At 42.2% G+C, this 26,249-nt stretch overlaps 1 protein-coding gene across 6 annotated transcripts in view; it reads right to left on the bottom strand.

The window, feature by feature from the left end:
* Window positions 1-26,249, bottom strand: part of LOC133209908 (lipoma-preferred partner homolog) — a 313,797-nt gene that overhangs the window by 45,737 nt on the left and 241,811 nt on the right. The window lies entirely within an intron of this gene.

Below are 26,249 nucleotides of genomic sequence, written 5' to 3'. Positions count from 1 at the left end.
CCCCCACATGAAAGGATTTTGTGGTAGGATGCCTCATAAAGCTGCCTGGTGGCAGTGCAATTGTTACCATTTAAATAGTAGTTTTTGCTTGTACAGCTTAAACCAATTCTCTCAATGGAGCTAATTATTTTTTTTTTCTGTTTGAAGACTAATATGGATTAAGATATTTTGCCTATTTAAAGCACAGAAGCTATTTCTCAAGAAACTAATTTGTGGCCACTTTATTCTTATCATCCTTCAAGAAAGGTGTATCAGAAGATACTAGTAAGGACTCTGTAAAGACAAGCCGCAAGATCTCTGCCTGTTTTTGAAAAGGGTCCTTAATGCTGCACACAAATATTTAAGACACAAAAAAATCTGCATGCACACATGACATATAAAAGGCTTGCTGCCTTGTTCAGATTGTTGTTGAAGATATTATATGGCAGATAGATTTAAAGTGAAAACAGGATTTCAGAGAAAGATGGTTTCTTAGATCATGGAAAAGACATTTTCTCAGGGAAGACTGTGGTGCAGACATGATGGAAGACAGTGGGTGGAAGGCACGCCTTTGCCATTTTCCTATGCCATTCATTTGAGTTCTAGGAAATGGAGATAGCCCATACCCAGCAATCAGTGTTGAAAATAATTCATGCACAGAGTCATGGGAGGTATGTAGGACAACCTCAGCCACTCTATGCAGGAGAGCCCTACCAAAGGCAACAGAGCAACCACAGTCTGGGTCTTTGTCCCACTCAAAATGGTATTCTGCAGTCTGAGAATAATTGTGCTGCCCAAAGCCTTGGGACCTGGCACTTCTTTTTCCAGGTTCTGTGAGTGGAGTGGTGTGGTCACTAAGGGTGGGAAGGAGAGGAACAGAAGTGAGAGCTTCCCTCCTGCAAGCAGGAAGGCAGACTGAGTTCAAAGAAAAAATTACTTATAAATGGATATACACATAATAATTAAATAATCCAGCAACAATATGATGCTCTCTCAATATCATGGTGTTTATTGGTTTTGTCAAATACTGCAAAACTTCCTAAAAGGACTTGGATATGTCTCATCATCTCAACAGCAGGGCTGCTGTCCTTGAGCCGTGTACCATTGATGTCCCTCCACTCACGACTTCTTTCCTGCCTGTCCCAGACTCCAATAGGCTACATCCAGGGAACAAAGCGTATAAGCTACTTTTGGATCCCTCAGGATGTGGCAGGATGATATATATATACACATTTGAGATATATTAGGAAAGCTTGGAAAAGAACCCAGATCATTATGATTTGCTAGAACGGCATAACGGTAGTTGGCATTATACAGGACAGACAGTTCCTGACTCAAACAGTTCACAGTCTGAGCAATGTGAAGAGAGAAATCACTAGATAAATCCACATGAGCCTCGAAACCCCCCAAAAGGAATGAATAATAGTGTATTTAAACTCAACTTTCTTTAGCATTTGTTATTAGCGTTGTGATTGACAATGTTGCTCTTTAATAACTCCACTGAAACACTTCTTGTGAAGAGTCTTTTTTTACGAGTAGAGAAGGAATGCAGGGTTCCCAGGATGGTGGTGAGGCTACAGAGCATGGGGGAAGAATGGAAAAAAACATGAGGATTAGGAAGAAAACAACCAACCCACTGGAGAGAACCAGTAAGAGAGCAGTACTGCTTTGGGAAGGAGTGAGAAGAAACCTACTGTAGACTATACTGCATGTACAACAGGAGAGTGCTGATCAGCCCTGTGTGTGGACAAGACAGAGCGTGCTCCAGGGCCTTCTCCAAACTGCTCATGTAGCTGGGCTGTAACATGAAGAGATGTCTGGGGAGCAGTTAATATCTCTATATATAAAACGTGAAATTGAAAGCCATTAGTGTATTACTTTACACAGTGTTTTTCCAGAGGGAATATTCCACTGAAGAATTTATTTTCCCTGGTGTGCTATTCTGTGATCATCCGGTATTATTTTTATGAGGCATTTGGACACAGAATAATGTAGTGTCTATGCAAACACTTCTCAGCTTTCTTTGTTAACATGTGAGAAGAACATGTGGAAATCTTTTCTTCCCCTCCTCCTCTTCTCACATTCATAATTTAGCCAGCTTTGTATACTTCAACATTTATCTTCCTCTTTGACCAAGGCACCTCTCAATTTTTCTGGAGAAGCTGTCTGTGTGTAGACTGTATTTCTGGCTGTACTTGTGTCAGGAGACCTGGGTCTGTTTCTGAACTCAAATACACTCTTGTAATCTCTGGCAAATCACTTGGGACCTTTGTAACTCCACCCTCCCTTTGAACAAAGACTTCTCTGCCTTCCAAAGATGCCCTCAGGGTACATTCCTGCATGGCCTTGAGGTCAACTACACTGCTGGTGGCCAGGTACAAGCCAAAAAGCAGCACAATGGAAGTCCTGGCCAACTTCTCCCACTGAAGGTGGTATTTCCTTAGGCTTCCCTTCCTCTTTCTGGGTTTTTCCACAGAAGGTTCCCATTTAGGCAGCAATAGACAACCTCTGTATATTTATGAGAAGTCCAAATTCTGCTGTTATGTACACTGACAGAAATGCTCCTATAAACTCTTGCACAGGAAAGCTTAAATAAAGTTTCCTTTCTGTATATTTATATGCAAATTATAACACTGTGGCCTTGAGCAAACTATGTTTTTCATCAGACACGGCCATTCCAGTGAAGATGGAAACACAAACTCTCTGCCGAGCAACACCCCCAACTGACTCACTCGCCTGAAGGGTAAAAGCAAGTAAGCCAAAATATGGAAATTTGGAAGCTTACAACTGCAAGCCACTGTAGACGTCTCTATCCATGCAAAGGCAAGTGGGCAAATACACAACCGATCTGACTTACAATGATGCAGCCCTTAAAGGCTCCACCTTCTGCAGACCTTGGTGCAATCTGGGGACTCACAAAACTGTGAAAGCTGGTCACTTCTCCCAGCACGTCACTCAAATTTGGTTGAAACAGTCAATTATCAAGAGTTGTTGGTGAGGAAGGAACTGACGAGCAGACAGGCACATGAACAAAGCAGTGCAATTGCAGAAGCCTCATTTCCTTAGAAAACCAGAAAAAAAAACCCACTAAAAACAATGTATCTATCATTATGTCTGATAAAAACAAAACAAAGGTTTGCTTTTCCTGTGTGCCAGTTACCAACAGTGAAGGTATTTGTGGCTGGTCTCACCACAATTAAGTGCCCACACATGTTCCCCATTTTAATATTTTCACACTAGTTGAAAAAACCCAGTTTGTTGTGTGCAGAATACCCATAAGTGAATACAGAACAAGTTGCACTGCTTATTGGGAAAGAAGTAGCAAAGGCAAAGCTTGCAAGACTCAAGAACAAACAGATTGCACAAAAAAGATTACACCAATAATCTAAGAGAAAAATAGGCAGCGTATTACAGTAGAAACGTAGAACAACATGACCCATTTGCTTCCCACAGAGACAAGTAGCACTTAAAAGGCAGCTTAAAGACAAAAGAAAAAATTAGGACTAAAATGCAAGAAGATGAAACGATGTCATTTCAACATTCTTCTTTTGCCCCTTCAGATCTTTTTAGGGCCTTTTTCAAGATCACTTCAACAAAACTAGAAGGTGATACACTGGCAGGATGCCTGGGAGATCGAATCCTCTATTTTTGTATGGAAGAGGTTCATAACCTTGGCTGTGACCTTCCTTCAGCCTAGCCTGTCTGCCACATGTTGGTCTTACCTTGGGGGGACTTACAGGGGTGCCCACAGAGGCTTCCCTGCTAAAACTGATGGAAATGTCATCATTACTGAGTGGATCACAAGGAAACACTTCAGCAGCCGAAAGGAAACATCAGCTACTATACTTCGTTCTGAAACCTCATTTACTGTCTTCTGTTGTATAAAAAATTGAAATATTGCAAATCTGAAGGAAGAGGGGGAAGGAAGGAGAGGAGCTCATATCGCACATGATGCCACATTCTAACTTTTCATTATTTTTTTATTATTATTATTATTATTACATGGTATTTGCTTATACCATCACAGATCCTGGTTGGTCAGATTGCACAACAGCCCTGTTGTGCTGGGTATTGGAATTCACACAGAATTCAAAGAAGGGCCTGACTGCAGAAGCTCACAATCTAATACAAGCAATAACTGTGTGTAGATAGGAAATACAAAGAAGCAATCAAACAAAACCAGTCAAAAAGGAAAATTGTGGTCTCAGCACTCTAAATGTTTTATTATTGACAACAAGGCTGTAGACAGACCAGCAAAGGAAACAGTTAAGGAAGAATTTGAAAGAGGATCCAGAGGGAGTTTGAGGGAAGTTTAACGGGATGCTTCTCAGGAAAGCACAAAGACAGCACAAATGGGAATGCAAGTGCTTGAAGATTGAACATAGACACCTGCAGACAGGAAGGATGAGTTGCTATGTCACTAGAGAATACTAGAGGAAAAAAGGATGGGAATAGGTCATTACCGGCCATGCAAGTAAAGAAAGATGCCTCTGTTTAGTATGATGCAGAAATGAAACCAGAAGAGAGATTAAGAGACAGGAATGATCTGAACTTAGTTACAAGCTAGAGAGTGATTTCTGCAGCTGCATTCTAGCTGAGCATGAACAGGGAGAAACTGCTTTTTTACAAAAGGATGTTGCAGAGATTCAAGGTTACTGGAGCTTGGATGCAGGTTTTATCTGTGACATGAATAGGAAAGGCCATAATCTGAGCTGTTACACAGTAAGACTCTTAACATTTAGCCAGAGTCTGGGCATGATCTGGAGATGAGGAATTAGATACAGGGTGTCCAAATTTATGTGGGACATGAGTCACTTTTAAATGTCAGATTAAGAAAGTGAGCCAATCAGACAAACACCCGTACTAATGCTTATGCTTATGGCATAATATTCTGATAGCAATCACAGTGGAGTCCAATACAGACATAATGTAACTATCCAGCTGGCTTGAGAGGCTCCTGTTTGTACATCCAAGGACTGCATTAGACTTTTTTAGGCTACAACATTATTTGTCTGTCATACCTACTTAGACACTAAGCCATCGGGGCACCAAACATCTTTGCTATGTGACCTATAGTGCCTAACACAATTCAGTCAACAACTAGAGATACTAAGAGCAAAGAAAGCAGAGAGAAAATGTGCAAACCTCTCTACAAAAGATTTAAATTCATGAATTCAAAGCATGCATTTTATGTAAAGAGGAGATAGGGGGTAATTTTCTGATAAAAGCATCAAAGTAGGAAGGTTCTGCATTTGCTGAAATGTGGGAAAAAAGCCCACACTGGTATCTCAAAAACTATTGCAGGATGGAAAAAAATGTTTTCCACCTAACTACTGTGAGAATATACCACAAGGTCATATCCTCAGTGCCTATCAATTACACAATTTCCCTGGATCAGCTCAGCTCACGATTTCCCTGGTTCTCACTGCAGCCCTGATATACTACAAAAGAAAGAAGAAACACAGCAAACTGCCTTTACAAAACTGTACTAAGAAGATTTTCAAAATATATAAATACATTGAACATGGTATCTCACTAAACGTTCTCCTGGCAGCCTCAAGACACCCAGTATTTCCGCTGCGTTATTTTTCTAATCATCTCTGTTTAGAGTTCGCCAGTGAATGCATTTTAGAGATTCATGACACACTCTGCTTTTGGATGGCTTTGAATCAGCTGGCAGTAAATGTGGAAAAATCATTATTCCTAATGAAGAAATATTGATGACAAAACAGCATTTCGAGGACAACGATCGTAAGTCAACACTGTAACAAGATTTTTCCCTCTCTCCCTCCTCTTTCCTAGTGACTTTTATCCAACAGTTTTCAAACATTTCCCAACCACGTGGGATTCTTCAGGGCACCTATATCAGACAGGCACAACTATTCCATTTTGAAGGGATACAGAAGCAGAAGTTAACACATTAGGAAGTTAACAGCGTAACAGCAGACCTAAACTGCTAGTATACTTTAATCGAGTTAAGTTTCAATGGTAGAGATCCTGCAACTCACAAGAACCCAACAGGTCCTGGGTTCCTTGATTTGTCCGAAAAAGGAATAAAATAGGATCTCTGATTCACAAGAGAGGGTTTATTCCCTTTCTGTGAAGCATGGGAGGGTATGTGTCTGACTGAGATTATATTAGCAAAAGATGCATTAATCATACTTGTGTTGGAGTTATTCCAACAGTTTGGCACTCAGGGCACTGCAATAATGGTACAAAGGGAAGCCCAAAGGTAGTTTGTGCATTTTGAAGGTAACTGTTATTTTTCTCATCTTATCCTTGCCTTCCTTACCTACCCTTTTTTTGTTTTTGAACTCAGACTTCTCACTGAGTGGGAAGATCTTGTCAGTGACTTATTGTGCCAGAAGCCAAGCTTGAAGTTCCACCATTTGACAGTAGCAGGCTATACACATCAGTTGTCTTACACTGCCTTTGGACATGAGACAGATGAATCTTAATTCCCCCTTCTTCAACAGCCTTCAAAAAACACAGTCTTTCACAGTAAACACAGCTTCATGCTGCAATGTGTGCCTGTAACACTTCATAAATTAAATCCAAGGCCCTGATTTAATGACTGTGTCCTGGATATTCTGCTTTAGCTGTGTTGCACTTGTACTCCAGATGTACATGTCCCTGCAGTGACCTCCTTGTCATTTGTACTGTGCTTGTCCCGCAGTAGCTGCAGTCTCGTGTTGTTGCATACCTTTCCTCCGACCACAATACAACTTCATATTTGCACTTCACTTGGCTGCAAACCTGACACATTCTCAGTATGCCCCAGAGGTCCCATTCCACTCCAGACAGCAAATGCACTGCAACTGTGCAGGCTCACGCTGCTAACAGTTTACTGTACCTTTTCAAACACTCCTCTATGTTGCTCACCACAAGACTACTATCCCAGCCAGTTGCTAGCAGTCATGGTGAATCTTTCCAACCCCCAACAAGGTAGAGGACTCTTAGGACACCCAACATGCAGGTGGGGAACTTGAGACACACACACATTAAATAACTTTCCAAGAGTCACACAAGGAGTTTGTGACAGATCCAGGAACTGAAACTGCATCTTCCCAATCACAGTCTAGTCTCCTTAACCACAAGACCACCTCTGAAAAGGCCTGGTGGTGAGACAGGCTCTGCTATAATCCCCTCCCCAGCAGAAGGAACAGGATCCCCTGTGCAGGCCATGCCATCACTCTCTGGCAGCCTGACTGAGCTATGTAGCCACGGAATATGAAGAATTTTGTGCCTTTGCTACTATCCTCTGTTTAATGAGAGAGGAAGAAAGGCCTATGTTTCTTTCAACATCCATGTGGTGATGATCACATCTACATCACCCTTTCCTCAACTCCCTGGAACACAAGAGACAATTTAGCTTGTTTCTGATATAAAGCAGATTATGGTGAGTGCTTACCAACATGGTAGAGGTACCTTCCTAAAATATTTCAACATAAAACATCACTGCCACAAAATAAAGTTCAGAGAGGGGCATTCCTATTTTCCCACAAAGATTTAAAAATTGAACAGCATCCTGAGAGGTCATGGAAACTATCTTACTGACTTGAAGGCAGGATCAACTATCTCTACAACATTCTTGACAGATACTTGTTTAACTTGTTCCTAAGAACCTCCAGCAATGGAGGTTTCACCAACAATTTAGGCAAAAAATTTCCGTGAGTACCTAGCCTTACCACTAGTAAGCCTTTCTTTCCATCCACCCAAAATGTCCTACACAGTAATCTAAATCTTTTTACTCTACTCATGATGGACACATTTAAGCTTTGTTTGATCTACACCACTTGTATGGCACCTAAGGCAAAGTTGTCCCCCCTCCTTCCTCAGGCAAGGCACCTTGCAAGGTAGGCACATGATGATCTGACCATATGTCCAACACACTGAGGAGGTGCCAGTCCCCAACTTGAGTGATCTGCAGTGAGTGTTCCAGCCCGGTGGGGGTCAGTGATGCTCTACAATATTTAAGGTCACACATACTTTTTTGCAGCATGCTGTTTTTTTGGGGTTTTGTTGTTGTTGTTGTTGTTGTTGCTGTTGTTGTTGTCGTTGCACTGTGTCGACTTTTGGCACATGTTTTACCATGTGCAAAGCACTTGAAATACAGCCTCAGTAACATCTGAAGACAAAAGAAAGGGGGTGAAAAAAAAGAATGTGAGAGAGGAGACATTCCTCCTTTTGCTGATCGATCAAGGAAATGCAAGGGAGAGAGTAAAATGCACTGTATTTCCTTTATAAATATTTCCTTTAATGCTGATGAGAGTTGCCAGATGACAGAGACCACAGTTGTATATTCACTGAAGAGCCCCAGCTTGAGAAACAGAGAAATCAGTTGTTTGCATGGCTTTGCCAAGCGCTCTTAGCCGTGGCACAGGATCTTGTCTCTAGAAGCAACAGCAATTCGTCCTTCAGCCCCTGCCTCCCCCTGGCTCTCCAACACTGCAGACAGAGTGCCACATCCCCTGCTGCCTCCTGGGCACTCCCCTGCTACCTGCTTCTCTTTCACTACTGCTCCTAGCCTGGGCTTAGTGCTAGGCATGGATATGATAAAGTAGTTTTAAGTTGCAGGTATAGAGTTGGATGGAAAGAAGTAACTTTTTTTCTTTTTCCTAATTAAAAATATGTTTGTGCTTGGAGGCAAGACTTTCAAAGTACTGATCTGCACCAAAAAATCCCAGCCAACAAACATTTAACTAAATAAGGATGCAATAATTTCATTTGGTAGAAAAAAAAATACGTTTAAAAAAATTCCTACTTTCTCAAAAGTCCCCTACCTTCCTGTGCCATCACTCCTCTCCTTCAGGGGAAAATCATCACATATAGGAAGTTAAAAAAGCACAACACATTAAAACCTCTTGTTTTTTTTTCCAAAATAAATATGGGGAAACATTTATAAAAGCTGTGAGAAAATGAGGCTTTCCCATGCTTTCAAAAGCTGAGAAATGTCTTCCTTTCTTTTACAGGGACATGAGAGTTTTTAAAACAAAGATGACCCTTCTCCTTGGAAAATATCACTAATGTTGAAATCTTACAATTAGTGACACCTAACAGCTACATGGCACCCATGGAACAACCTCAGCAGCTCTTCACTAAAACCCCAGTGAAAGTAAGGTTATCGGCTAAGTCCTAGTGAAGCAGAGAGAAAATCTCTCTTTGGCAACTTATCCCAAAGCTTATACTGAGGCGTTTTGCCCCTTCTGAGAAAGACTTTAGTGAGGAAAACTATCGCTAGCAGAGCTGTGCATCAGAGAAATTTTGGCAGTTCTGGTCATCCCAACAGCAACAACCACTAAGTGAGGCCTCTTTGTGCTTAGACTTGCAAAGACATGTTGCATGATAAACCCTGGACAGTGGAAGTACCAGGTGAGCAACCATCCTTGTCTGAATCTCTTGCAAGGAAAGGAAGGCAAGGTAAGAGGCACAAATCACTCCTCCCACCCTAATCAGGGTGATAGGTGGAGGGGGATTTCCTGGGCCATCCCCTGGCCCACTGGGCTTGCTCTGTGATGCTGCACCAGATTTCAGGATCCTCTTTGGAAAGCCACAAAAAAAAGTACTTGCAATTAATTTGAGAGTCAGTGGTGGAAGCCCCATTGAGCAGCTATGTGGTGGCACTCCTCCTGGGCCTGTCTGGGTCCCCTCACAGCTGCCTCTGAGTATGCTGTTCCAGCCCGCTCCCCATGACCCAGGAGATTAGACTTTCTGGTAGAGCAGTGGAGGGTAGTTTCAGGGGCTGCTGCACCCGACCCTGTACATAAGCAGTGGCTGCAAAACAAAGCAGATCTGGAGTCCAGACAAGCTGGTTTCTTCAGATGCTTGGTGTTCATTATGCCATGGTTTGTGCATCTTTTCCCACCCACTCCTCCAGGTGGGGAAGACCAGCAACCAGCTGCACACAGGCGCATGCTGATGCTCAGTGCAAGAATCAAACTCTCCTTAGCTCTCGTTTTCTGAAGAGCTGAACTGAGGGTATGCTCAGAAGGGATCAGCTAAGATTTATACTGATAGACAGCAGGTCAGAAAATTAGTTGTCTCTTAATGCATTCCCAAAGAACTACAGTTAGGTTTGCCACTTTAAGCATGAAAACATTCCCAAAGAACCCAAGCAATGGGTCAAGGCCCTTCAGTGTTAGGTGCTGAACAAAGACAGAGCAAACAATGCCCCCTTTCCCAATGACTTTCACCTCCAACTGCTTCCATGTTGGGCAAGGGCACTTAGAACTATTTCTGTCCCCTAGCCCAGCCAACCCATTTCATAAGCCCAGCACAGGCACCAGCCAAAAATCACATCCTCTGTTGGGCATGAATGACTCAATTCACTCTTCCATAGCCTGGCTGTAGTCCAGCTGGTATTCGGCAGCTTGTCTGCCTCGCTGCATCACTGGGAGGGTAGTGGCATAACATGATTTTTACCAAAGGCCCTGTTCAGTGAACAAGTTGAAAACACCTGAGTAATGGTGAAGTTTTGAGTCAGAGATGATTCCTGTGCCAATGGCTCTAGCCTACCAACCTGGCTTGCCTCCTGCATGCCTGCCTGGTGAAAAACGTCTGACAAAACCCAAGAAACAAGGAGAGAACCTGTCCTCCTCCTGTTAAAAATGAAAAGAAGAAAAAAAAAAAAAAGGTGGAGAAAAGCTAGATCCCACAAAGAGTAGAGTCTTGAACAAATGGCAACTCTCATATCCCCAACAGCTTTGAGGTTTGGGGTTTTCAAAGGTGTCTGACTGCATTAGAAGATACTCCACCAAATTTCAAACAGCACCTCATTTATTTAAGGTCTTTGAAAAACTCTGCCTTTCACAATCGAGCACCAGGTCAAAGCTTCCGTGCTGTTCTGAAACATGCGCTGTCTGTGTGTTTACAGCAACCCTCCCATAAATCACCTCCATCAGGTGCTGGAAACTGCCTCACCTATATGCTGACCATCCACTGTCCCTTGCACTGAATTCCAGCGCTCCAACTGTTTCAGCAGCTGGAATCAACTAACTGTTTTCATTCATTAAAGCAACCTACTGGACAGAGGTTTCCTTCTTTGCCTCAAAATCTGGGACCTTTCCAACCAGGTGTAAGGTCCAATATTTGTTTACTCTCTTAGACAAATAACAAGAGCTTTACAACCTAGAATGGACAGGCACTCCCATTCTGAGGGGATGTGAAACATTTGTTTCTACTCAGGATGACCACACATGTCATAACCTTAAAATGTGACATGGGTATTGAGAACAAAAGTCCTTTTAAAATTACATTTGATGTTGGTGATACCATATTAATTATATTAATGTAATTATGTAATAATTACAATTCTGCTCATCCTCTGGGTGAGGGGACCTGCTTTACTGGCAACTTTTCTAAACTATGTTCAAAATTAACTCCCTGTGCTGCATATCTGGAGTTCATGATGGAGCAGGATGATATCAAGCATCCGTAGATCATTATTCCCACCTGACTGTCACATTCTCAGAGCTTGATAGAAAAGGAGACAAAAAGTTTTCTTGCTTCACCCCCATTAGAAGCAAATTAGTGTAAAATATGAGACATATTTATAAAAATTATTATTTTATTTAAAGAAAGTATGTGGAAAATCCGTCTGCACAATTGCATGTGTCACTCTCACACATCCTACACTGTTGATTCATAATTAGCAAGGTTTAGAAAATAATAAGTTAAAAAACCCACTAATACCATAAAGCCAAGCTCTCTAGTGGCCCTCAGACAGCTCTGTTTAACGTGGTTAAGGACTCTAGGCCCTGCTTACCGACAGTAGGAGACATAGGAAATGCAGGTTCTGATCCATATTTATCATGATAGATTGTCCTGACATTTAATCTGAAGCCCTCCATAAGGAGGCTCTGATGTTGATCAGCATCTACAAAGGCACGTTCAAAGTATTACATTTCTAAGATGGAAGGTTCTTTCTAAATTGGCTTCCATACAAAGGGCACCAACCCGTCTCCTTAATTATTCACACGATTCTTGACCTGAGAATTTTGCACTGATGGAAACTGAAACCCCCAAAACCTTCCGCCTTCGTGACAGGGCTGAACCAACTGGAAAAGACCGATCTGATATCCAGAGGTCATGATGAGTCCTGCCAGCCCAATGTCCTTGAGCAGTCATTAGAAAAGGCTATCATCAGCAAGGATTATAAGTGTTTGCCAAAAACTCAGTGTTGAAAAACATCTAGAACATCCTGAACCTGTGACGGCAACCTCCGTATGAACAAAGTTGGCAAATCGTTGTGCTCTGAATTTTCAAGAGTGCTCTTAACTGGTTTCCTACATGCATGGGAGTTCACTGTAAAGATGGTAAATATATTTAATCCTCATTAAGCACTTTGGTATGACAGTAGGGAAAACTGATGGACTTGTTTACATGCAATAACAGAAATCCACTAGACCTCCAAATTTAGACCTGAGGTATGTGTAGAGACACTCATTTCAGTTTATCCCAAGCCTGATTTAACTGATGTAACCTTAGCATCAGGAGCTTTTGAACTTATATGACCACTCCCAGAAAGCCAATGCAAGTTTAAGGCAGTTGGTTTCCATCTGAACCTAAAATGATGCAACTTTGTTATGTTGACAAAGTCAGATATGATGGACAGAACAGGGAAGCTATTATTCACACTGTGCAAACATGCAAATGTTTGAGTCTTCAAAAATTGTGGAAGTATCTTTCATTGTTTTCAATAAAAATTTTGGAAACATCGTTCATTGTTTTGCAGTTCTCTAAGCATCCTCTTTGCAGCCTCTGCACAGATGAGGACCTGTGAAATAACATGCAATTATGCAGCTCCTGGGAAGTATCCAGGCCATGTTCTAGGCCAGATGGCTCCAGAAATGTTTGAGTTAAGCTTCTGATCCATGTCCAAATATTAGAATACCTGTAAAAAGTCTGAATTACAGTACTGCTTCACAAGAAAGTCAAAGCAACCCCTCCGTAACAAGTAAGAGATAGACTGGCATTTTGGAAAACACAGACTAAAGACCTAAGAACTTTTTCTTCAGATGACCCATGTATGGTATGACTGGTCACCTCCCAGCTAAGAGGGACATAAAATTAATAAAACTAATTATTTTGTTTAATAAATTTAGTTTAATAATTTAATAAAAAATATTGTGGGAAATAATATGAATATCTAATTTCATGGTGTTATTTCCGCTACATATTTTGTTCTCCCCTGTCCCCAGAGCACAAGCATGAAGCCACTGCACACACTGATCACCTGAGAAGTTAGTCTGTATTTAGCCAGACCACCTAGCCAAGCTGATGTCTTGCATCTTCTAGTCAACACACACCTATTGAGATGGGACCCACCATGCACCACGATTAGACCATGCTCTCAAACACAACCCTGTAAAATGCTACTTATTCTTCTGAAGAGCTGCAATTTTCCTAGGCCAGAAAAGCTCTGGTAATCAGACATTTGCTGGATGCACACCATTCCTACTTGCTGCCTAACAGCTGTTACTCATAGTCTCAGGACTTCGTTAATTTATATGAGACTCAAGGCCACAGGTCAGCCATCTTCCCTCCTAGATGAAAGAAAGTTGCTCTGAAAAGGGCAATAGGCAGTGAGACTGTGTGTGAACACCTTGCAATTGAGCAAAACAGAAGGAAACACAGTCTGGCAGACCTGAAACAGCTTAGTTATGAGTCCTAACCCAATGCTCTAATATAATCAGAACAAAGAAATAACAGAAAAACCCACCAAGATCCCAAGACTAATTGGCTGTCTATGAAGTACTGGTTTCGTTTAAATGACCAAGCCACACCTAGATCAAAGCCCTTTACTTATGAACATAGCATGACCAGGACCAGCTCAGGGCACAGATCTGTAACCTCAGAATGGCAATGTCCATCTGCCCTAAACTTGGAGGTGGCCTCTTTTTAGAAGCCTGACTCTGACTCTCCTGCTGAGGCTCCTGAAACTTGTGTTACCTGCAGTTTTTTACCTAAGCCCCCCGGAGTTGAACGTATCTGTCACTCTCTTGAGTGAGCAAACAGAGCAGGTTCCACCCTTCACTCCGTATAGACACAGCAGTGCAGAAAGAGACTGAAAGAGATTAAATGACAAGCTTTCACTTAGAGCTGGACCTTCTGACTCTCCTCAACCGCCCTTCTGAAGGATGGATGCCATAGAGATGGCAATGTACCAGCTGCGCACATTTGCAGTGCACATGCTCCACTTTCTTCATCTTTTGAATTACACTTGTGAAAAAACAGTGAAAATAATTTTGACCGTAAGCAACCTCCTTCTTCCCTCCTCTTTTTGCTGCCTTGCATAGAAATTGAGTATACATACAAAAAGAGGTTATGGTTGTTTCATCATGAGTATTGGTCTAATGGAACACACTGAAGCCTGTGCTTTGACATTTTATCTTTAGTGAAGCCAGTGTTTATATATATATAAAGATAGATGATGGTAAATTTAAAAATCTACTCAAACATCCCCTCTTACTGTAGCCATACCCACAACAGTCCTGTCCTCCCTCTACACCTTCGTTCCTGCTCTAAACACACACATCAGATTTGCCAATGCTGGAGACAGTCACACTTCACAAGACCATGTAGGCATTGTGAGCTGGATCAGCTCATGCAAGATGTTTAGATGGAGAGTAGGAAAGAACGGAATGCTTCAGAATCCAGGATCCATGTAACATCCTGCACTGTATATTTATTTTCACACTGACACATACACACACATATATATACTAATTTCGTCTATGGGACAGAAATGAGAAGCAGCTGCCCAGCTTGTGGAGATGACAACAAGTACACATGACCAGAAATAACTCCACATTGGCAATGACGATTGCTAGGACTTTCCTGTCCTAAAGAGCTGACTGCACGTGACAGTCTTCTGCAGAGAGTAAGTGACCCACATTAGAGTCCCTTCCAAATGTCTCCCTCCAGGAAAGCTCAGTCAGACACAGTTCTTTAGTTCATGTGATCACAAACAATCCTTTCATTAAAAAGTGGTGTAAAGTCAGTATTGTCATGTCTCAGCCAGTCATCCACTCATGAGAAAAGTTAAGGTAAAAGACCTCAGGCTTTCTGCAGGTTTTTTGGAAGCTCACTTGCCTTTCAGTGCTAACAGATTTTAAAAGCTTAGGGTTTTTTTGAGAGTGTAATTTAAAGTGACAACAAAACTCACTAAACACGCCCTCCAGAAACTTCCCCTTCTTCAAACCTGCCCTCACACAAAATGATGCACATCTGCCTGGTCTGCCCCTGACAGCACAGACAGAATCAAAGCATGCACTTAGTAATTATTAACCTCTCAAGATACTGTCTGGAACCAGAATTGTTAAGGAATTTGTATATTAAAGGTGAACACTTCTGCTAACTGAATACAGCCTGATTTACAGCTTTCAAGAAACAGTTCAGTATGACTGGGACAGTAATTTGAGGGTTCTACAAGACAAAATAATTCACATCTCAAGTCCAGCTGCCTGTCTTTACCTGTGGACAGGCGTCCACACTCTAAGCTGTCTACAAAGAGTCCTGGTATTGCTAGGGTGTTTACTGAAACACTGTGCTCAATGTGGAGATTAATTTTATCAACTGCTAAACCCCACACACCTACCTATGCTGTCCCCTTTAGACCCTGGTGCTGTGAACATAGTTTTTAAGCCCTCACTCTTGGTTCACAGTACCAGACATAAGTATTTCTACATCTCTGTGTATGCTTCGGCAGACACACAAGAAAAAAAAAAAACCCAACAAAAAACCCCCCCAAAACAGAAAATGAGAAGTTCATAAATGAAAGCTGGTGACAAGGTATCAGATGTGGTCTCTTGTCTCTGGTTTGTACCCACATCGATCCTATTGCTCTTGAAGTTTTCCATTTCCCTCAGTGGGGCTGGCTCAGGCAAGGGCCACAGGACAGGCATGGTGCTTTTGGCACTCTCTCCTAATCAGCTGACAAAATCTGTGCTGGCACAGTTCAGGCAGGCGACATCTTAACAGCAAGTTTCACAAGTTGAAACAGGTTTAGTCTCAGCTGCTGGTAGCATCCCAAATGTCTGGCAGGGCTGGCTTCTCGTGATCTCCCTACTAGTTTGGGATGACAGTCTCCTGACTTTTGAGCAACAGTTGTGACTTGGGGTTGCTGCCAGAGACGTGAAAACTGTGTACATGTCCAAGAGGACATGATGAACAGGAAGGGGCATTTGCAGACATGAAAACAGTGCAGCTCACTAAAAGCACCAGGAAATTTTGGCTACTTTTGATTCTTTTCATTCTTTCAATCTTCCCCTACCTCTCTGCACCGCTGAGAAACACTCTGTATTGATTATGCTGACACTGACAGCAGAGCTAGATTATTATTTTTTTCACATCTCAGATAAGGAAGTGGGTTATGATTCATCTCACACATTCTGAGTCAAAGTGATCCCTTAAAAAAAAAAAGAGAAAAAAAAGAAAAAGAAAAGAAAAAACCAAACAGTTTTGATGTGTTTCCATCAGAAGAGAACAGCCTGGAGAACACTCAGCAAATGAGACAGCCCGTTTAATTCTTTTTTTACCATATTTCACTCTCAGATAAAATATGGCCTTTCCCCCCAACTAAACTTCAAATAACACTCAAAATACCCCCAAAACTTACTGGCAAGAGACAAATCATTTTATCAAAAAAGACAGCATGAGACAGACATGACACTATAAGAAATAACAAATGCCACACCATGCCCCCACCCCCATGGAACTGAGATTGATAGACTGGAAAGTAACAGATTACTATCGTGAATTATCAATTTTCTTAATAGACTTGAACTATCTAAATGCCAAAGTGTTGTAGCATTAGTGGGTACATTACAGTAATAGCAGTTAAAATTACTAAGTGTGATCCTGGAGTGCTTTTTTCCTCCTTTCTTAGTTTCACAGCCATATTATTAACTCTGGAAAATAGGACTTGTGATCTAAATGCTGGGAAGAGCCTTCAGACTGGCTGTGGCTTCCCATCAGACAAGGCTCACAAGTCCATTTTGTTGACTTTCACATAAAATAAGAGTGTGGCCAGGGCTGTGGGTAAGGCACGGGACTTGAAGGAATTCTAGGCTCAATTCCCACTTGCTACTGTTTCTCTGCATGACTCTGGGTGAGTCATCTAAACTGCCAGTCAGCCCCTTGTTTGTAAATTAAGGACAATAATATTTTCCTGGTCCTTGCCATATAGAACCTAGCTGGTTCTATTATTCTGTATTTTCAGCTTGGGAGCTCTGAGGGATGCATACTGTTTCCTACTTCATGTTTAATTTGCACATAGTGCAGCATGACCACAGTCTTGCTAGCAGGCCTTAGATGTTACTGCAGTACAAATAAGCCATAATGTAACACGGATGCTATGGCAAATTTAATGCAACCAGCTTCAAACAATAGGTTAGCTGTTTTCAGTTTTAAAAAGAAAAAAAGGGGTTCATTTATGCCAGGTCATGTGCATAACTAACTCAAAACAAAGAGAAATTAATCTGTTTTCATGTCACTGAGACAGAGATTTGTCCAGGACTGCACAGCTGGAAGTGTGGTTTCTAACTTCAGCTCCAAAACTGACTGCCTGCATCTCTCTCCACAGCTTAGCTATGTTATGACCGAGTTATGACCAAGAAAGAATGTCTTGAGGCTTAAAACATTCCAGAGCTCTATCTGAAGTGAAAACTATTTCTTTAAAACTACAATCCAGAAAAAGAGTCTCACTCATTCACAAACACACATACATATATCCCATCTTAAAATACCTGTGCATGAGAACTTACTGCTTATGAAATCCTGGATGGAAACTCCTGGTTTCACTTCTCTATCTGAAGTGAAAATTATTTCTATATAACTACAATCCAGAAAAAGAGTCTCACTCACTCATAGACACACATACATATATCCCATCTTAAAATACCTGTGTATGAGAACTTAGTGCTTATGAAATCCTGGATGGAAACTCCTGGCTTCACTTGTCTCCATAAAAAAGATCAAACAGGGGAGAGGGAGAACAAACCTTCCCCATCCTACATGCCCCTAGACTAACAGTCTGTTTTGAGCTCCTGGCCTCTTCAAGTTGATTCCCAACCAAGGGTCCTTCGGGTACCACAACTGATGTTTTTCAATGAGGTGATGATGTACCACGGAGAACCCCCTGAGACCAGCCAACTAATTTCATGCGGGGCAGGAACCAGCCATAAGGTAGGTCACACTTTTGCCTCCTAATGACCTGCAGCCAAAGTCTTGATGGCTCATTATCAATTCTTTTGCAATTTCAGTCCACAGTTTACTTTGGGCACTAAGCAAGCTAGATTCTCTTTGAACAGTTTCTGAAATAAAGGTAGAAAGACTTACTTTGTTTTCATGTAGGACTATTAATTTGGGGTGTGGGGGTTGAACAGTAGCCTCATCATTGTCCACATTCATGCATTATTTTTTCTGTGGATATGTTAATTTTTAAACATGCTGAAGAATCCTGTAGAATACAGCTGTACTTTAGAAAGACACATCCTAGATGCTTCATTATCACATTTAACTTCCCACAGAAGACAGCAGGAAATTGTCAGCTTTCATTTACCGACTGTTGGACAAACCTAATTCCACTAATGGCCTGAAACCCACCTTTCTTTCACAGCACAGAGGGGATCATAGAAATCCCTTTGCTAAAATGCTGCCTTGGTATTCTGCACTTATTCTCTGTTAAATGACTTCTGCATCAAATCAGTTCTGTCTAAAAGTAAAAAGACGTCTAGGTTGACTGCCAGCAATTCAAGCTAAACCAGGGACTTAAAACCACCAAGGAAGTCATGTTGCTTGCAATCTGTTCCAGCTGGCATTTTATCGTCTACAAAAACAAAGGGTAATTCTAGGTTTGCTGCAAGAGTTGGATCATATCTGTGAAGCAGTATAGGTCTCTCAAGAGACTGTGCTTCACAAACACTCATGACCCAACATCTCCTCCACCCTTGTATGGATAAGAAGAGGCAAAAGGGAATGTGAGTCTTCCTGGCACATGTGGGTACCAGGTACTCAGGGCTTATAGGAGTGCAACCTGCCCTCAATCTTGACTGCTACGTCTGCTTGACCTTCATTAAGACATGTACACTCAAGACTTTATAAGACTAAGACCCCTGTCATAATAAGATATAGGTGCTTAGCTTCACAAAACATCTTTCCCACAATTACTGCAGAATAGAATGTGGGTCACATCAATAGCAGGAAGAACTGAGTTTTTGCATCCCTTTACAGTCTTTGAAATGTTGAAAAGCAACTTAAATCAGCTCACAGCCTCTGGGTACCTTTTTTCTCTTGCCTTTCTGATGGCTGGAGATAAATGCATGTACACATGGTATATTTTGCTCTCCAACCACTTACTGGCCTCTTCATTTTCTTTTCCCACTTTGGAACTGTAGGCCAAAATTCACCCCGTATGTTGCATTGGGACTATCTTTATAAATCTGCTCTCCAAGCTCTACCTGCACTTGCTGCAAAAGGATGATGGCAGTCACAGACTCCGTGAAAGAAAGCTAGAAGGGGGTGGCAAGCACTGACAGAAATGAGACTGAAGAAACAGGCTCTGAAAGCCATTTACCAGGGTAATTGAAGCCCCTGGGGAGCAGAGGGAGGATGACTCCCCTTGCGGCAGGCCACAAGAGGGCAGATGGTTGTTGATGGTACTGCACTATGACCTCCCTGAATGCAGGCTGCTCCCAGTCTTTGTAGCCTGTGTGCGAATGCCGGAATATAGCTTGAACATAAAAAATAGTAACTTGAAGCACAACGGAGAAAAGGGTCCCTATTATATGTCTGTTATTCCTGCTTTTGTAAGAGATTACATAACAAAAAATGGTCGGCACATCTGTCGCTGAAAATATAACCTACTATTTTCTGACCTCGATGTTGTTCAGATGAGGACGTACACTACCTTGCACCAGAAAACTTGCCTTTAAACAAAAGGCACGATGACACATCATATGGCAAAATTATGATGCAATTATGCTTTTGCAATAATACTACTACTAATAATATGCATATTTTAATGATAACCTTTTCAGAAGAGACATAGGAATACAGGAAAGATATGACAACTTCCTTTTTTTGGTGATAATTCAGATGAAACTAAAAGACTACCTGAGCCTCTTAGAGGCTGCAAAAATGCCTGATGAAGACTGAAACGCAATGCAGACTGTACTCAGTTTAGAGACAGTAGAACTGTTCAGTGCACAAACCCACGTCAAAGGAAATAAAGGCAACATGAGCTGAAGGAAGCTGTATCTGGACAACCTAGTGTGCCTCCTTATCTGAAGCTTCTATGACTCTGCCACACTGTCTCCCATATCTTATGCGGACTGCTATCTGCTAACCTGTGTCCTGCCTCTCAAGAAGTAAAATTAGGGAACGCCTTCAACGCTGTTTGGACACCAGGTCTCTGCACCTAGTGAAGGATCTTTAGCTTACACATGGAAGCCTAATGCAGACACAAAACCAGTGAGTGGAAAGGTTGACAGAGCCTTGACAGATTCAATACTAGTGCCACTTATCATTCTTTAGTTTTAACTGTGACAAAGCATCTCAAAGAACTACTGAAGAAGGTTTCTCTGCGGGGAGCACTCATGCAACTCTTGTTGTTAATCAGCTCCTGACTGAAGGACTATACAGAATAAGTAGCCTACAAATAGGGTGAAAAGATGAAAAAGGAAGTTTGGAAAGGTAACATTATCTGCCACAGGTCTCACAAGAGGTCAGGATGAGAAGCAGAAAAGGAAGTCAAGCATCCTGCTTGTCGGTCTTGCTCCTCAGCATAATTCTGCACTGCTTTTCCCACTGCCCAAGTCAGGCATACAGCAAATGCACATAAGAAAACTATTTCCTGTATTATCAGCTCTGAGACAAATCAATGTCTCTTCATCACACAAGCTGAGTATTTTCAACAGGATCATTTTAGTACCTCTCTTCTCCCCGTGTGCATCCCGCTACAGCATACTAGAACTACAAAAGGAGACCTCTAAGCTAGCAAATAGCTGTGAAAGAAACTGGTGATTCCTTTGGTAGCTTTCAGTACTTATGGCAAAATAGCAGCAAAAGTTTCTTCCCACCCATCAGGGAAACTCCTGTGCTGTGGGGAGTGACTCAGCTGGGACATAGTCCAGAAGGCAACAGGAGATGAGAGGCCCTGAAGGCACTTTTCCAATCTTAATCAGCACTGTCTGCATGGTGATAGAGACTGATAAGCTGCCAGAAGTAACTTCTTTCTATGAGACTTGAAACAGTGGTCCACAAAGAACTGTTGTGATCTTTGTGTGTGTGTTTTGCTGGGGATTTTTGGTGTGTTTTTTTTTTTTTCTTGGTTTTGGTTTTCTTTTTGTTGGTTTACTTTTTTTTTTCTAGTGAAAAATAAAGGGTTTTAGTTTCCCATTGTGGCCAACAAACAGTTTTGATAGTTTCATCCTAATCTCCTGTAAATACTCATTTCTCCTCTCCCATCCTTATCCAATTTCCACTCCACAAAGTATTCTTTTATTGTTGGTTGTTTTTTTTCCCAACAAATCAGTTAGAATTAAACTTGTCTAGTGATGTGAAAGATAACAGGAAGGGATCCTGTAGGTACATTGTGAATAAAAGACAGACTAGGGATAACATGGGCCCTCTCCAGAACCTATCAGGAAAATTGGCTACCCTGGATTTGGAGAAGGCTGAGGTTCTCAATGACTTCTTTGCCTCAGCCTTCACTGGCAAATGCTCTGACCACACCACCCAAGTCTTGGAAGGCAGATGCAGGGATTGTGAGAACGATGATCCTAGGCCCACTATAGGGGAGGATATGGTTCATCTTAAGAACTTGAACAGGCACAAGTCCATTGAACCTGATGAAATCCATCCTCATGTCCTGAAGGACCTAACGAATGAAGTTGCTAAGCCACTGTCCATCACATTTGAAAAATCATGGCAGTCAGCTGAAGTTGCCAAAGACTGGAAAAAGGGAAATATAACCCTCATTTTCAAGAAGGGGAAAATGGATGACTCAGAGAACTACAGACCAGTCAGTCTCACCTCTGTGCCTGGCAAAATCTTGGAGCAGATTCTCCTGGAACGCATGCTAAGGCACATGAAAATCAACAAGGTGCTTGGTGACAGCCAGTATGGCTTCACTAAGGGGAAATCCTGCCTGATCAATTTGGTGGCCTTCTATGATGGGGCTACAGAACTGATGGACAGGGGTAGAGCAGTTGACTTCATCTACCTGGACTTGTGCAAAGCGTTCAACACTGTCCCACACAACATCCTTGTCTCTAAATTGGAGAGACATCAATTTGATAGGTGGACCACTCGGTGGATAAAGAACTGGCTGGACGGCCACACACAAGAGTTGTGGTCAATGGCTCAATGTCCAGTTGGAGACCAGTAACGAGTGGTGTCCCTCAGGGATTGGCGTTGGGACCAGTCTTGTTCAACATCTTTGTCGCTGACATGGACAGTGGGATTGAGTGCACCCTCAGCAAGTTTGATGATGACACCAAGCTGATAGGCTGGAAGGAAAGGATATCATCCAGAGGGACCTTGACACACTTGTGAGGTGAGCAGGTGCCAACCTTATGAAATTTAAGCATACCAAGCGCAAGGTCCTACACCTGGGTTGGACCAATCCCAGGCACAGCTATAGGCTGGGCAGAGAAGAGATTCAGGGCAGCCCTGTGGAGAAGGACTTGGGGGTGTTGGTTGATGAGAAAATGAACACGAGGCAGCTGTAGTGTGCGCTCCCAGCCCAGAAAGCCAACCGTATCCTGGGCTGCATCAAAAGGAGTGTGACCAGCAGGTTGAAGGAGGTGATCCTGCCCTTCTACTCTGCTCTCATGAGACCTCACTTGGGGTATTGTGTACAGTTCTGGTGTCCTCAACATAAACAGGACATGGATCTGTTGGAACAAGTCCAGAGGAGGGCCACAAGGATGATCAGGGGACTGGAGCACCTCCCATATGAAGATAGGCTGAGAAAGTTGGAGCTGTTCAGCCTGGAGAAGAGAAGGCTGCGTGGAGACCACATAGCAGCCTTCCAGTATCTGAAGGGGGCCTACACGGATGCTGGAGAGGGACTCTTCACTAGGGACTGTAGTGATAGGACAAGGGGTAACGGGTTAAAACTTAAACAGGGGAAGTTTAGATTGGATATAAGGAGGAAATTCTTTCCTGTAAGGGTGGTGAGGCACTGGAGTGGGTGTCCAGGGAAGCTGTGAATGCTCCATCCCTGGCTGTTCTCGAGGCCAGGCTGAACAAAGCCTCAGGTGACATTGTTTAGTGTGAGGTGTCCCTGCCCATGGATGGGGGGTTGGAACTGGATAATCTTGAGATCCTTTCCAACCCTAACTATTTAATGATTTTATGATTCTACACCTATCTACAATAGCACATTTATCAACGGGGGGGGGGGCCACGACAGACAGAAACCATCCCTACTGCACAGTACATAACACATTTGGGAATCCTTTCTAGTAAAAGGGCATTTTTGATTAAGACCAGCCAAGTACCACAGATCAGCAACTCAATCAGCAGTAAAGAAGGAAGAGTAGCTTAGACTTAAGAGACTTCAATTTGCTGACCTACCAAGCACTTTTCAGGAGAAGCTACTCCTTAAGTCACTCCATGCCCTACAGGAGGGTAGGAAGGGACATACACCAAAAATCAGGGCGTGTAGACTTAGTTTAGTAACGTGGCCTTACCACAAAACTCTAGTTAGGCAGAATAACCAATAGGTATGTTTAACTCCTAAACATTCACAGTGGGTTTTTGGTTTTTCTTTGTTTTTTGTTGTCATCATCATCATTATTACTATTATTATTATTACTATTATTATATTTAATGATATTTCCATGCTTAAGTACTGCCTTGTCAATGGCCCCTAGAGGATTTCCCAGTGACTGGATCATGCTGCTGTGGTAAGTCCAACCAACAAACATCTGCAAACTGTGATCTTGCTTCTCCGAAGTGTGCCTCCAGGATGCTGCTCCTGGCTGTTACCATGCATCCAGGCTCCCTGGGAACACAGTATGAACCATGCCATGCTGCCAGCTCTTTGTGCTTGCTTGGGCTATCACTGGCTAGAAAAGTTCCCAGACTCTGAAACCACCATCAGTTATTTCCACCCAGGGAAGCTGGAGGGAGGTGCAGTGAGCACAGACTTGATGGAAGTGCTGGCTGACCTGCTCCTGAACTCAGTTCACTTGGCATCACGGTTTAACCCCAGTACCAGCTGGCATTTACAGGGCACAGAGACTTCAGTGGTTCCTACTCCTATTCCTTCCCCAGGAACCTCAGCTGTGCCCACAGTGACTCCAGAATCAAGATGGTTTGAAAACCAGAGATATGGCAAGTGAAATTTCAGAAGGAAGATGGTTACAGAAAAGATCCCAGAGTGCTGGTGGGCCATGTAAAATGACCTTTCTCCAGCCTGACAGTGCAAATGTAATTATTCCAACAAATTATTTTCATGACTTAATATAGCGCCTTACAGCTTTCTAGCAAGGTTAATTAGATTCCTCAATTCAAAACCTATCTGCTCTTAACCAACTTTTAATATGCTGCAATCCAGTTTTCTAAATTCAAACTAATAAAAAAGATTAGCTGACAGCTATCTGGTGTGGTACAATTACAATGGCATTTAGACCTCAGGCAGAAGATACTTAAAGCAAAATCTGAGTCAATGTCTCTGCCCATTTGTCCTTTTTCTGATTTTTTGATCAATGTGCCACATGAATCTTGTAAAATCCATGCTACCATGCTAAACAAATAAAGAACAAAGGCAGAGATATTGATTGAGACAGTTAGCCAAAGTTGAAAGACTCTTTTTTTCCTTCCACACTTAATTTGTTCTTTCCCTATGAGCATGAAGTTACTGAAAGGCACTAGCTGACAGCTCAACTAGATGGGTATTTAGCTCTGACATAGGCAGAATTAGTACAAAACTCCTGGCCTGCACTGTCATATCAAAAAACTGCATCCACTATGACTCCAGAGACCATCTTCCCCTGGGAGTAGCTTGGGCTAGAGCAGACCTAGGAGGATGAGGGCAGCCCACCTCTTTGATTTTATCCAATCATAAAAAACAGTTGTGCTCCAGAACTGCTGGGTTTATGTTTTCTTTGGTAGGTATGTAATTAGTTGTGGCTATGTCTCCCAAATGGCAGCATGGGGCACAACATGCTTAGATTGCTGAGGAGTTCAACCCAACACATTTCTTCGGCACATCAAGAATGCAAAGGCTGAACACCTCTTCAGAGATGACCTGCAGTGATGCAGACTCAATGCAATTAGAAGATCAATCAGGTGCAGCTTGTAATTAAATATTACCTGCCCAAGGTAGGACTAGTCTTGTTTGGTTTTCATCTTTCAGCTTGCATCATGCATGATTATTATATCTTTGATCGTGGTACCACTTCTATAAACAAGACTGGCAAAATTTCTGAATGCTCTGGAGCCTCATTTCCATTTTCTTGTCTCCTGCTAAATTAAGAACTACTGGCATGGCAGTGGTCTGACCTCCCATCAGATAGCCACATTGATGACCTAACGCTGATAGACTTTATGTCCCAACCCTTTGAGCTATGCATCCCTTTGGATGAAAAACTTTGATCTACCACACTCTAAAACAGAGCAGAACCATCTTAGTGATATAGTATTATTTTGCAAAATCTGAACATTTCAGCTCCACAAATACAAGTGCTAAACAGAACTAAAGCTTCACTGCAGGAAGCAATTTCTGAGCTGTGAGGAAAATTAATCACTAGAACATCTTATGAGGGTAGGTGGTTGACTCACCATTGCTTGAAGTCTTTAAGATGAGATTAGTTTTGGTTTTTTTAGTCATGATTCAATCATGTTTCTAGCAGAAACTGAGAGTAGGACATTAGGCAGTATAATGGCAAGGTCCTTTCTGACCTTCAAGCCCATGAATCTCCAAGTTCTTTGTTCACCTGACTACTTTCTCAGGCTATGAGGAGAACTGGGTGGGTTTTGGTTCATCAACCAGCTCCTGCCACTCACAGCTCTGCATTAAGAAAATAACTGTAAACAAACCTCATGATTTGGGGCTTCAGCCATTTGTCTGAAAGGAATGGGGAAAAAGTTCCTCCCTTTAGTCCGCCCACGCTAATGGCTAAATATGTGTCACATTTGCCTGGTTGTTACTTTGCTTTTAAAACATTGAAGAGTTAACACAAAAGGGGACAGGCAGAGATGAAGTCAAATGCAGCAGCACAGAAAATGCTCTCTGGTTAGCTTCTCTTCAGTCATTC

This window comes from Neopsephotus bourkii, unplaced genomic scaffold (assembly GCF_033783945.1).
Source record: "Neopsephotus bourkii isolate Nb327-2 ecotype Australia unplaced genomic scaffold, CSIRO-AGI_Nbou_v1 NB_369, whole genome shotgun sequence".
Lineage (NCBI taxonomy): Eukaryota > Metazoa > Chordata > Aves > Psittaciformes > Psittacidae > Neopsephotus > Neopsephotus bourkii.
This window is presented reverse-complemented; position numbering and strand designations above follow the sequence as displayed.